Source organism: Pinus tabuliformis, chromosome X (genome assembly GCF_031772625.1).
Source record: "Pinus tabuliformis cultivar Carrire ecotype Pingquan chromosome X, CPIR1, whole genome shotgun sequence".
NCBI lineage: Eukaryota > Viridiplantae > Streptophyta > Pinopsida > Pinales > Pinaceae > Pinus > Pinus tabuliformis.
Window position 1 is genome coordinate 661,494,809 of NC_142308.1, and position 13,164 is coordinate 661,507,972.

Consider the following 13,164-nt stretch of genomic DNA (forward strand, 5'->3'; position numbering starts at 1 on the left):
GACTGTCTTAGATGTTTCTTCTCTTGGGAGAAGAACAACCATTAAGATCTGATGTGGTTTATTCAGGGTTTCATTCCCCAATTCTTTTACCAACTAATTGCATGTTCGACAATGTTGATGTTGGCCTCTATGTTCTCTAACCAATTCTCTGATAGGGAGACTGGGTGTTAACTTATCATTTTGATAAGTTGGAGGTTTAACAGTTCTGACAAATTGTTGGATTTCTTTTCTTGGTCCTTTTCTCACTGGCTTTGCAGACACCATGGATCTTGTGATCCTTCTTTAGCTTTGATACCAATTTGTTGGTTAGGCAGAGAAGCTAAAACACAAATTCACCCAAAACACATCAACTGTGTCTTTTCTATTGATCACACAAAACTTGATTCTTACAATGAACCCAGTTAAATGTATTTAACATTTTCCACTAACAACTCACCTAAAATATCTTGACATGCAACCACACATTAAAAATCGTCTATCACTTAACTAGACTTGACTCAACTCTCACTTAACTAACTAACTATCTAACTTTAGCCAACTCCTCATGCCTGGGTGATTGGCTTATTTTAACGAGGGATATCTGCAAGACAGAACTTGAAAACCAATGCCCCGATGTTGTCTCTGCAAAGACATAACTTGAAAACCAATGCCCCAGTGTTGTCTTTTGCGCTGATATTCTTACACTCATTGCCAGAGATGCAGTTGATATGGTAAGTAATTGTTTGATTTGTCTTCCGTTTAAAATATTCTCGAAATCAAATTAATTCAGTTGTAATTCAGCACATGATCAAGCCTTCAATGTACTAACGAATTAATGGTTAAATAACTCATGGAAGCTTGGAGGGCTATGGTGGAGTGTACCCATAGGAAGGAGGGACGATGTGGTATCGATTCTAAATGAGGAAATGGCAAACCTTCCTCCTCCTTCTGCAAACTTGGAGCGGCTAAAATCCTCATTTGCGAGCAAAGGTTTAAATGTGAATGACCTGGTTGTGCTCTTCGGTGTATACACTATCGACACTTCCCACTGCCCCATTTTCAGTAACAGAATCTACAATTTCATTGCAAACTTAGACGTGGATCCATCTTTAGATAAATCATACGCCCAACAGCTGAAAATAAAGTGTAAGCCTGGAGAGAATGGGACTAAAATAGTGGAGATGGACACTGGAAGCTTAAGTACATTTGGCAACCATTACTACATGAACTTGAAGAAGAGAAGATGACTCTTTGGATCAAATGTTGCCCTCCAACATATTATATATTATTTTGTTATTGGATAAGTGTTTATGCAGTGACATTGTGTTCTAGTGAAATGTACGACATTTCAAGTGAACACTCCACTTCATCATCATTAGAGACAGAGAATTGAGTAATAGAATAAGAAGAGTGACCAAGGATAAATAAGGAAAGGTGAGAGTGAAATAAGAGGAGTATAAGAGAAAATCTAAAGAGTGAAGTAAGGAGAAGAGTCATTGGAGAAGAAAAATTAAGGACAAATTAGGGAGAACAAAATCATAGAAAAAAGAAAATTATTAATATAAAATAAGATAAATATAGTGTAAATACTATTATTATTAAATATGATATTATTCTCAGGGTGAGTGATTGAAATTATCATTATTAGTTATAATATATTAATATTGGAAATGGGTAGGATTAAAGAGAAAATGAAATTGTAAATGAAAATTAGAAGTTATATGGTACATAGGAGAGGATGAGGAGAAGGTTACAAATTTTGAGTAGTGGGTACATAATTATAAATAAACTATTGAATGATGATTATTATTATTATTATTAAAATATTATTATATATGGAGAAAGGATGGAATATTAGATGGTATAGGTTAAGGATAATAAGAATAAAAAGTGGCAGAGGAAAACAATAAATAGAAAGAAAAAAAATAATAGTATGTAAAGTAAAGGTAAAAAAAATCATTTTAAGGGGGTTAACAATATTATTTTTAGGGAAATAATAATTAATATATGTGAATGAATAAGGAAAAGTGGGGGAGGGGTGATTTAAGAGGTTAAGAAAACCAGGGGACAAGGGAGACAAGGGGAGTGAAATAGGTAGAGAAGGAGGATGAAGGGAGAGGGAGAGGAACATGGAAATAAAAACATAAGGGAGAAGACAAGGGAAGACTAGGACCTATAGGAGAGAAGATTAAGCATGGGTTTCCATAAATCACTAAGCTTGTAGCCAACATCACGGTTGAAGTTGTTAGGATTTTCTCAATTTCAAGGGCTTCTCTGATCATTCTGGGAGCGAAAGGGGTTAGAAGCCAAGATCCTGGATTTTTCAAAGAAAATTAAGTGCTTGGTGTTGCAAGAGTGCTCTACAATAGCAGATTTAGGTATAAAATTATGAAATCTTCTGCTATGTGCTCCTTGAGCCTAACTTTAATTGGCCTCCTTGTTTGGTCTACGTAAGCATTTCCACAGGAGTAGGGTATTTGATAGACTCCTTGGCCAAACATAGGGTTGGCCTTGTCTTTGGTAAATATAAAGATTATGTGGTTTGAATAAGGCTGGGATTTGATAAACACTAGGGCCAAACATAGGGTTGGCCTTGTCTTTGGAAAATCTAAAGATTATGTGGTTTGAATGAGACTAATATATTCAATGCGAATGTCATTATTCCATTTTCTATTAGTATGTCCTAAATTAATTAAGGTACTAGCACAACCATATAAATGGTTGGTAAACTTTGATAATCATCCATCCATAATAAACATCAAAACACTTGCCCCACTTTCTTCCCCCAAATTTCTTACTTTGTAAGTGGATTTATTGTAATACCATCGGAAAATACATGGGTTATCAATACCACATAGGACAAAAACCATAACTCACTTCATATGACATTTTTACATATGACATTTTTTAATTAATCAATTTAATTTCAAGAGAAAAAAGTGCATAACTACTTTGAAGATAAATCTCAAACTTTGATTTGGATATATTATTATGAATATTCTAGAATATTCCATGAAAGTTAATTACCTAACATCCACCTAATAATTATTGATTATTAAATTACCTAATAATTATTAATTATTAGATTAAATTAAATTAATTAATAATTATTAGATTAAATTTGTAGAAATTTAATAATTAGATTAAATTTTTAATTTTTAAAAATCTTATTTCAAAATCAACTTATCTAATTTTATATCATTATTTTGTAGGATAATAATTAATTAGAATAGCATGTTTGCCACTAATAAACCTCTAATATCTTCACCATATTTATATCTACATCATTTTTCACACAAAAAAAAGTGATCGATGTTATATCTAATTTTGGAGTGTATCTTATATTTAGATGTTTTCACAAGTTAATTTGATTTAATAGTAATACGATATTTTTGTTATAATCAATTTTTTTATTATTTAATAAATATATATTTTATATATTTATAGTTATAATGGTCATGTAATATATTTTAGTTCTTTTAAATGTTATTTTTATTATTGAAAATAAATGATCCACAACATAGTATTACAAATGATTCAAGACTCTATTCTTAATTAAAGATTTTAATTTTCTGTTTCGTACAGTCTTTTAATCAAATCAAATATGGTTAAAATAATTATTATAATAATAATAAAATGATCCACAACATAGTATTACAAATGATTCAAGACTCTATTCTTAATTAAAGATTTTAATTTTCTGTTTCGTACAGTCTTTTAATCAAATCAAATATGGTTAAAATAATTATTATAATAATAATAATTTTCTAGAGAAAAAGTAATTAGTGACGGTAGTGAAAATAATATGTTATGTAAAATGAAATTTAACCTTCAAATCTCTCTAATTTATTTATATTAAAAAAAAAAAACACATAAAAAAGCATCTAAAATTTATAAAATAAATATCAAAATCGATCCCATTTCCTCTTTAGTCCCAAAAAAAAATTAATACACAAATAAGATATTACACTTCTACCTTTTGAATTAAAGCTCTCATGCCATTGCCGAGATAAATTGATATAGCAGTGATAATAGAACTGCTATGTACCATAGGTATCTTTAACTGGATATGAAAGGGGAGCTTTCGATCTTTCATGCTCTACACATACATTTCCTTCTTGTTACGTACAATATTATTTATCAATCATATTGTAGATAAGTGGAAAAACCAGGGTTCCAGGCTTAGTGCTGGTGCCAGGGTGAGCAGGAAAAGGTTTCTATGGTGGTGGTTGGAAAATACGTCGGTTTCAAAGAAATATAGAAAAGCTTTTGCAGGAAGATTTTGTGGCAAGTTCTCAATTGGGTTCCTGAGATTCGTTATTTTACCAAATTTAACGTAATGGTAAGAGGCCGGTTGGCTGTGTTTTCTTTCAGCTCAAAGGAAGACTCCTCGAAAATTACGCTCAAAGGGATGAAGTCCCTCTTCTCAAATTCTTCAGACACGGCTCCGACTTCCATACACCACGTGTGATCCATACTCCCGAGGCGTCCAATGGTTTTCTAATTTGTCCGACGCACCTCAGCCGCCCACCACCACCATAAGCGCTTTCATTCCCTATAGTATCCCAGTCCTATTAATCAGTTTATCATGGATTCCTTATCGAATCCATCAATTTCATTTCACGTTTTCAGGGAGGGGATTCACCATAATTTGCAGAGGAGCAACCAACTTGTCGGCCACGATTGCCTTACTGTGAAGCTACCGTCAGCTTCCTAAGTTCACCATGCTCTCCACCCGTTACCCGACGACCTTCATAGCAGCAATTCATTCTCTGCGACTCTATTTCTGAACGACTCTCGATCTCTCTGTTACAACAGCAACACGGATATGGGACCGGTTACCAGGAAATCCTTTCTTGTTTCACTTCTCATCTTTGTTACCGTTATCATGGCCGCCTCAGTCGACGTGGGTGCAACAAACACATCAGTGTCGTGTCTAACATTGGGTTTTTACAAAAAAACATGCCCCCAGGCCGAGATCATTGTACGGGACACTGTTGCAAAATACATGTCGAGGGCCCCTTCTCTCGCAGCTCCTCTCCTGAGGATGCATTTTTACGATTGCTTTGTGAGGGTCAGTAATTTTTTGGTCTCCCCTCTCCTCCTCAGTCTGTTTTAAGTGTTTTTGTATGATAAGCTAATGAATGTGGTCGCAGGGGTGTGATGCGTCAGTGTTATTGAATACAACGAACAGCAATCAACCTGCTGAGAAGGACGCTATCCCAAATCTGACTTTGAGAGGATTTCAAGTAATTGACGCAGCAAAGGCGGAACTTGAAAAGCAATGCCCCGCTGTTGTCTCTTGTGCCGATATTCTTACACTCGTTGCGAGAGATACAGTTGATATGGTAAGTAATTGTTTGATGTCGTTTCTATTTAAAATATTCCTGAAATCAAATTAATTCAGTTGTAATTCGCTACATGATCAAGCCTTTAAATGTACTAACAACTTAATGGTTAAAAAACACATGGCAGCTCGGAGGGCCACGTTGGAGTGTACCCACAGGACGGAGGGACGGTGTGGTATCGATTCTGAACGAGGCACTGACAAACCTTCCTCCTCCGTTTGCAAACTTGGAGCGGCTGAAATCCTCATTTGCGAGCAAAGGTTTAAATGTGAAGGACCTGGTTGTGCTCTCTGGTGCACACACTATCGGCACTTCCCATTGCCCCGTCTTCAGTGACAGAATCTACAACTTCACTGCAAATGTAGACGGGGATCCATCGTTAGATAAATCATACGCCCAGCAGCTGAAAATAAAGTGTAAGCCTGGAGAGAATGGGACTAAAATAGTGGAGATGGACCCGGGAAGCTTCAGAACATTCGAAAACCATTACTACGTGAACTTGAAGAAGAGAAGAGGACTGTTTAGATCAGATGCTGCCCTCCTCCCTGATCCAACTACAATGGCCCTAGTAAATTCGGCAGCAATGGACTCAACGTCAAGTTGGTTTCTGTTTGAGTTTGGAAGATCGATAGAGAAGATGGGTAGGATTGGCGTTCTTACTGGAAATGAAGGGCAGATCAGACGCCAATGCGCTCTTGTTAACTCATGAAGAAGAGATCCGGGGTACCTAATACTCCATCCATGCGCACATAATTTGATTTGGGGGATGTTGTGTTATACATATATATAGGTAAAACAACACTGTAATAATTGTGAACGCTATGTAAGATGCCTGCATGCGTTAGCCAGAACCTTACCAGAACTATTCTTTTCGTCCCAATTTGGTAACAGACAAAACTTAAATTTCTTTCAATTCAGCATTTTGAGCATTTATTTGGATGATTCAAAAACTTTCTAAATTCTTTGAGACACTCTGAAATCTTCACATGGAGATATGAAATGTATTAAAATTTTTGTCCAAATCGTCACTCTGGTGCTTGATATATAGATAATTGTTATCCTACATTTGAAATAAAACAAAAGGTTGCTTCCAAATAATAGAGCACGTTTAACAATCATTTCTCAAACTCTGTCGTTACAATTCCACCTTCACATATATCTTTTGCGCATTAAACTTCTCACTTAATGAATGTTTAATCCACTATTAAATTTGAGAGAGGAGGTCTTATGATATGTTAAAAGGAAGATAGTAACTGATGCAGGTAGATGTTGGTGGCCACCCACCTATCCCATTTGGACCCCCACAACTGTCTCTTTCAGTCTTTTTAGTTTCTTAAATTGTAGCACAGTTTACTATTTTTAGCAGTTTTTCGGGTCCTGAACTTTCGGAGCCATTTTGAGGCCCTAAACGACGTTTTTTTGGGATTCTGGGGCAACATGAGTCCATGGACTGACATTGCCTCCCAAAGTGGTAGTACTCGGATAGATCCTTCTAACGAGTTATTGTACGTGTCAAACGGAGATCGTATGCCAAAGTTACAACCCCGGGAAATTGATGTACCGATTTACCCAAACGGGGCCCACAATTTGGCGTTTCATCTTCTAGGGTTAGGTTTCGGGATGTGAAGGGTTTTCCATTGTTTCTCAACAATAAATAGGCCTTCGAGCCTCATTGTAATACAGTTCGGAACAGTTCAGAGGCATGTAGCCGCACATCTCTTCTCAAAGATAAGCTACCATCGCCCTAGCTGGGTATTTCCATTTCTGGTTGTAAGCATATTTCAGTATTTTCCATTAATGAAATGAAGCATTATTTCCGCTGCATCTATGTGTTTATGGTTATTGCATCTCTGTATTTATGGTTATCTCTGTAATCTATTGCGTTCCTGTTTAAATCCGGATCAGTGGTATCAGAGCGGTCTGCTTTTTCTCTATTTTTCTTTGCATGTCCCCAACGAGGTCGGGATATAAGGAGTTAAGGCTTGAACTGGTCGAACCTTTGCAAGACCAGCCTCGCAAATCCCGACGGCCTCCCATGGCGGATGAGAAGAAAGACAAGGGAGCAGGAGATCCTATCAAAATCTTGCTCAAAGAAGCACTCGAGCGGCAAAGGAACGCGATGATGGATAACTTTGCACAGATTCTTCAGCGGCTACCCAGAGGCGACGCATCGGCTTCCAATAGCGACTCTGGAAATGCCACACCCTTCAAGGTACAAGTTAATTTTGAAATCCCCATATTCGAGGGTCAAATAAACGCAGATGCCGTAGATAAATGGTTAAATCTGCTAGATGGGTATTTTTCTGTTCATGAATTTTCAAATCGGGAAAAGATTGTTTTCGCTCTTCTCAAAGCAGCCCCCCACATCAAGGACTGGTGGGAAACCTACTGCGAGCAGAAGGATGAAAGTACAGGCTCACTATTTTCAGCCGCACCCACTTGGAATCACTTCCGGGACGCCATCAAGGAGCAGTACTACCCTGTCGGAAGCTATGAGGACAAATACATCAAATGGACCACACTGCGGCAGGGACGAGACCAAGATGTGCCGGAGTTCACAAACATTTTTCATACCCTTCGCACACAGTTGGGTATCAAAGATTCTGAGCTGCATCTGGTACTCAAATACCGCGGCTGCCTACACAGATACATCCAGGAAAAGATGGGGTTCTTGAACATCCCCTCACTCGGCACAGCATACCGATACGCTGTCAAAATCGAGCAAAAGTTCAAACAGAAGAAGCGAGACTTTGGATCTACAAATCCGAAGCCCAAAGGACAAAGCCAAGGTGGGGTGACCCCAGACAACCCGTCGAAGCCGCAAGAAAAGAACAACACCACGAAGCCGAAGAAGGACACAGGAAAGTGGTGTGAGTTTTACAAGAGTCCCACTCATAACACAAGTGAGTGTTGGACCAAGCAGTCGCTGGTGGCTGAGTTGAAGGTTTCCGAATCAGATGCATGTTCCGATCCTGAGCCAGAACCCGACAAGGGGAATGGCAAAGGGAAGCAGATCATTGATGCGGATCCGAGTGCCACTGTTACCACCGCCAATATCCAAAAGGATGAGCCCGAAAATCCAGAGGAAGGGGAGCGCCTTTTCCACTCACAGATGTGGGTGAAGGGTTCGCCGCTACAATTCATTGTCGACAGTGGCAGCCAAAAGAACCTTGTTTCAACAGAGGTCGTGAAGCGGTTGGGCCTACCGACTACACCACACCCACAGCCATACAGTATCGGGTGGCTTCATGAAGGACGAGATCTCAAAGTTTTCCAGCAGTGCCGCCTTCCCTACATCATCAAGCCCTTCACAGACGAGGTATTGTGTGATGTTACACCTCTGGATGTTTGCGATGTACTATTAGGCCAACCATACGTGTGGAGGCGACATGCTGTGTATGAGTCAAGGCCTCATGCTGTCATTATTTCTTTGAATAATGCATTATACACGATACCAGAGGTAGCCCCACCTACTGCCACATCTTTGATCACTACCAAGAAAGGCAGCAAGCTCATATCACAGACCAGGAAATTCATCTGTCTAGTTCACTCCCAAAATAAGGGGAAGATCGTTGCTACATCCATGACCCCTGCAAAGGGTTCCTCCATACAGCAGCAGCAGCAAAGGGATACGGTCATGAAAAAACACAGGAACAACTTCTCCTCACCCACATGGGTACCACACAAGTTTCAGGTGGGCAACAAAGTTTGGTTGCATCGACAGAAAGAACGCCTTACCAGAACCCATAAGAAGCTCAGACCACTCCGACATGGTCCTTACAGAAGTACCAAGGCTATGGGGAGCAATGCTTTGGAGCACATCATTCCTCCATTCCTTCGCCTGCACCAAATGTTCAATGTGGACCATCGGCGACCATGCTTCCCACCATCACTGGACACATCAGAGATTGCAGGACAAGTTCAGCAGATGGAGGAACTCAACGCAATGGGGACCATTGCTTCCTAAGGGGGGAGGAATGATCTAGGTAGATGTTGGTGGCCACCCACCTATCCCATTTGGACCCCCACAACTGTCTCTTTCAGTCTTTTTAGTTTCCTAAATTGTAGCACAGTTTACTATTTTTAGCAGTTTTTCGGGTCCTGAACTTCCGGAGCCATTTTAAGGCCCTAAACGACGTTTTTTTGGGATTCTGGGGCAACATGGGTCCATGAACCGATGTTGCCTCCCAAAGTGGTAGTACTCGGATAGATCTTTCTAACGAGCTATCGTACGCGTCAAACGGAGATTGTATGCCAAAGTTACGACCCCGGGAAATTGATGTACCAATTTACCCAAACGGGGCCCACAATTTGGCGTTTCATCTTCTAGGGTTAGGTTTCGGGATGTGAAGGGTTTTCCATTGTTTCTCAACAATAAATAGGCCTTCGAGCCTCATTGTAATACAGTTCGGAACAGTTCAGAGGCATGTAGCCGCACATCTCTTCTCAGAGATAAGCTACCATCGCCCTAGCTGGGTATTTCCATTTCTGGTTGTAAGCATATTTCAGTATTTTCCATTAATGAAATGAAGCATTATTTCCGCTGCATCTATGTGTTTATGGTTATTGCATCTCTGTATTTATGGTTATCTCTGTAATCTATTGCATTCCTGTTTAAATCTGGATCAGTAACCGTTCTAAACTTTAAATGATGTCTATTAACTAACTAACCATTAAAACAAAAAGTTTGCTCCCAAATAATAGAGAACGTTTAACAATCATTTATCAACCTCCGTCGTTACCATTCAACCTTCCATTGATATCTTTTGCACATTAAACTTCTCACTGAATGAGTAAGTGTTTAATACACTTAATTAAATTTGAGAGAGGAGGTATTATGATTATTTAAAAGGAGGATAGGAAGAGTTGTAAAATTTAAATGATATCTATTAATTAATTAAAAAAGAGTGAGCTAACCCGCCAGATAGCGGAGAGTAATTCGGTTACTAAAAATATATGTAACAGCTCTAGATATACAAATAACTTATGGCCTAGCAAGAGTCCAACAATAAACTACAAGAAAAACTGGAACTAGAACTTCACCCAAAAACTGTTAATTTACCAATTCCCTTATATCTTTAAAAAAATTAAAATTAAAAAAAATATATTATTAGGTTTTTATGTTTAATTTTTTTAAAATGCAATATATATATTTATAAAGTAATAAGAAAAATAATATTAGCTTTTTATCATGTAATTTATGTTAAAATTCCATGATAAAGTTAAAAGTGTTTAAAAAAAAACATTATATATATATAATAATAATATTTTAGTTTTAAGATTATGGTTAAGTATAAATTGGTATATGCTATTTTTTATTTGTGGAATAAATTAGTCTATAGCACTTTTTTATTTATGGAACAAGGAACCTTTGTCTATATTTGAACTTATAATTTTTATGATAACTTTTGTGATATATCAAACCTCTTTATTTATAAGACAAATTAATTTAATTTATAATACTTCTTTGTTTATAAGACAAAGAATCTCCTTCTAAATTTGAATCTATAACTTTTTAGAAAGTAATAGATAAATTCTTAACTATTAAAAAACTATATAAAAAAATATAATATATTTTCTATTTTATTATAATATATATATATATATAATTAATTAAAAAATATTATTAACCTTTTAAAGTTGAATGTGTCATTCTTTATTAGTGTAGCAATGGATGCAATATCTATTATGCATTTGCTTAATTGTCTTGTATTATATAAAGTTAATTTGATTAATCATTGTATTTTATTTTTATTATAATTAGTTTTATAATTATTATTTATATTATATATTTTAATTTTTTTAATAATAAGACATATTTATATTATAGTTTATAATTTTATTTAAAATTATTATTATTGTTATCATAAAAAAGAATTAATATATAAATTAAACATATATTGTAAATAATGTGGAACAAAGTTTTTAATCATAGAGATTTATCTTCACTTTATCATCTAGATTCTTAATTTATAAATAAGTTTTGGCTCAATATTATGGCTTATCAATACCATATACCCAAAAAACATAACTCATTTCACATGACACTTGTTCATATGACATTTTTTAAATTAATCAACTTAAAAGGACAAAAAATACATAGCTACTTTGGAGATAAATATCAAACTTTGATTTATGTATACTAATATGAATATTATAGATTATTTTGTGGAGTTATTGAAGTTTCTACAACACACTCTAAAATTTTGCCTTCATTTAAATTTTGGAGCCTCGCAATAATCGTGTGAAGTGTCATTTTAACTCATCAAAATTATGCATGGTCATATTTTTCTAAGTGTTCAAGTCTTACCCTAGACAACCCTAAGTGTCAATGCACCATGCATTAGCAAGCCTAAGTCATTTTCGCTTCATAGCACACTCTCTCAAGATAGCCCTAATGCACTTCTTTGAGATAGTGGAGCACAGTTACGCAAAGCACACTTCTCGTCGACAACATGAGTGCACTTTTTGGGAACAAGCCTAGCACACACCTTGATGACAACATGAGCGTATCTTCGAGAAATAAAGAGAGAACACCTTTCAGAGATACCCAGAGCACACTTCACAAAAGAAGTTCCATCACCCTCTTGGGTGACAATTATCGTATCCTTATCCCTTAATTTTTGTGTCATGCAATATCGCAGTCTCAAACCCTAATTTGTGCTCTCCCTAGATAAGAACCCTAGCCTAGATTTCATTCCACACACTTATCTTTCATTTTGAAGCTCTCCACACTTTTGGAGCATAAGGAGCATTCTCCACTCTTGGTTGCAAGTGTGTCATCTTTCAGGTAAGCTATCCCAATTGTCACACTTTGATTTTTCACTCTTATAAGTATTGCTTTAGTTCTAGCATGATGATTTCACTATCTTTTCACATTCTTTGGCTATTCATATTCCATTTATGATTGTTGTTGTATATATGGATGTGTGCATGCCAATACCTTCATTCTTATGCTGTCTCTTGTTGGGCATCTCATTCAAACACTTAATCGATTTTGAGTAGATATTTATTTTTATATCTTGTGATAGCTCTTGATGTTTCAATCCTTCACCAGCACATTGCGCTCTCTTAGATAGTAACCAATGAGTCCCTTCCTCTTAGAATTATAACTTGCGTCGATCAAAGGACTTGTCTCTCCTCCACAGCGCAGAGTGCACTTCCAAAGAGCAGTCACCAACCCTTTGTTCACAAATGATGTGACCTGCACCCAACAATAGTTTCCTTGCCTCTTGAAGTCGAGAGTCCATTCCTAGATGACAAACATGCAACCTCTGTCAATTGTTGATGTGACTTGCACCCAAGAGGATCCTCTGCCAACAAGATCACACTGCGTAGTTCCAGGACCTAAGCACCTAACCTCTATCTCTTATTGATGCAACCCACACTAAAACCAAGTCTTTATTTTAGTCCTAGCACAGAGCGCACTTCTAGTAGCCACTACGATCACCCATGCCTCAAGCATGTACTCTTCTGCTAATATCTAGCACATTGACCCTTCACAGTGACTTTTGTTGTATAAATGAGCAAGATAGAATCAGTGATTTCGTGGGATTGATTGTTGTTTTCCATAAGTGAATTCCAATTTCCAGGTACAACTAATCCATATCCTATCAGTTTGTCATCTTCCACCAATGTTATGCCTCAAATACATGCAAAGGACCAACTAGAGAGGCTATTGATAGAAGTATTGAAGGTTTCGTAGATAGTTTGAGATATAAAGTGCCCATTCTGATAGATACAAAATGCTTTATTGATAATTATACCACCTTAACATCACAAATAATTTTTAGATAGTTTATCAAGGATAAGTTCCTAGAATACCTAGAGGACATGG

At 36.8% G+C, this 13,164-nt stretch overlaps 2 pseudogenes; both read left to right on the forward strand.

The window, feature by feature from the left end:
* The first annotated feature begins 905 nt into the window (after positions 1-905).
* LOC149141705 (peroxidase 27 pseudogene) lies at positions 906-1,226 on the forward strand (annotated as a pseudogene).
* A 3,581-nt stretch (positions 1,227-4,807) lies between these two features.
* Positions 4,808-6,036, forward strand: LOC149141706 (peroxidase 3 pseudogene; annotated as a pseudogene).
* The last annotated feature ends 7,128 nt before the right edge of the window (positions 6,037-13,164 follow it).